Raw genomic sequence first — 1,266 nt, 5'->3', positions numbered from 1 at the left:
CAGAACTGATGAAGTCTCTTGGATGAGGTGGAACGTCTTCAAAAAACACCTACTTTGTCCAGTTACTTGATGTAACTATTTTTGGATTCAATGATTGTGTTATTGCAGCTTATTGTTGTCACTAATTGTATGCTATTTTCATTGTCTTAACAGATGGAGATGACACAGCAGCTTGGACTCTGCCCGGTAGAGTGAAGGAGCCACTTTATTTGAAGCAGATCACTTCTTGTTTGCTGGACTTGTGAGTATTTTACTGAAACCTTTTGGCAACAGGGTCACTTTTTGGCCCTTGCACTTTCAATGGCAGATCCTTAACACTCACTTTTTTGCAACACTTTTTTTTTAGCCTTTGTAGTTTCAGTGTTAGATACTTAATGCTCAGTCACTTTTAGAGATTCTTTTTTTTTTTTTACACTTAGTATTTTTTTTTACATTTAGTATTTTCTTTTTTTTATTCATTGTACTTTCATTGTCTGTATTTGATTGTTGTAAATCTTGAATAATAAAAAAAAAAAAGTTGGAATATTGTGTTGGTGCTGCATTTATTTCCAGAAATTGAGCAAAAAGCAGGAAATATGAATGGGATGTCTCATTGTCCTATAGGGCATGCGTTGTCAAAGTCAAGGGTATAGGTATAAAAAGCAAAAAAATATTTTTTTTTTTTAAAGTTTTTTTTAAGTTTAGTTTCTTATGTAAAAAGTCAGCAATAAGTTAAAACAAAGTTAAAAAACCAACCAGAACACTTGAACAGAACAACTTACAACAACAACTTTTTACACTTTAATAGCAAAACATGTCACATTAACAAAACATGCATTCCATCACAAAGTCCATAGATACACATTTAAAACTGTTAGCTTTAACACTTAGAGATAAAGATGGCAGGATCACATACTCAACACTTCAGGTAAAGATGGCAGGATCACGTGCTCACAGGATTCAACAAAGGTCCCATCATCAGGAGTGGAACAACTTGGTTTAACCTCTTCTTTTGGCCTGAAACAAGATGAAATAAAGACAACATTCCATACAAATGCACTTGGATGACCACACCATGTTCAAAGTGTTTAGCACTAGCATGTTACAAAACACTTCAATTAAACATTACAAAGTAGTAAAGATTTCACATTCAACAATAACTACATGAAGTGACAAATGAAATAACACTACATGTTCTGGCTGTAGTCAATCATCCACAGGTTACCTCTTTCCCCCCCCTTGGTTGGCAGCATTCCCGCCACGCCCTCCCCCCACGCCATTTTTTTG

The 1,266-nt window shown here is 34.9% G+C and overlaps 1 long non-coding RNA gene across 1 annotated transcript; it reads right to left on the bottom strand.

Annotated features, from left to right (window-relative positions):
- Nucleotides 1-767: 767 nt before the first annotated feature.
- LOC112487376 (uncharacterized) lies at nucleotides 768-1,260 on the bottom strand. Its single transcript, XR_003050424.1, has 2 exons — nucleotides 1,205-1,260; nucleotides 768-996 (listed from the first exon to the last, which is right to left on the bottom strand). It is a non-coding gene; the product is annotated as an uncharacterized LOC112487376 (long non-coding RNA).
- Between the last annotated feature and the right edge of the window lie 6 nt (nucleotides 1,261-1,266).

This window comes from Cynoglossus semilaevis, chromosome 8 (genome assembly GCF_000523025.1).
Source record: "Cynoglossus semilaevis isolate Cse_v1.0 chromosome 8, Cse_v1.0, whole genome shotgun sequence".
NCBI classification, from domain to species: Eukaryota; Metazoa; Chordata; class Actinopteri; order Pleuronectiformes; family Cynoglossidae; genus Cynoglossus; species Cynoglossus semilaevis.
This window is presented reverse-complemented; position numbering and strand designations above follow the sequence as displayed.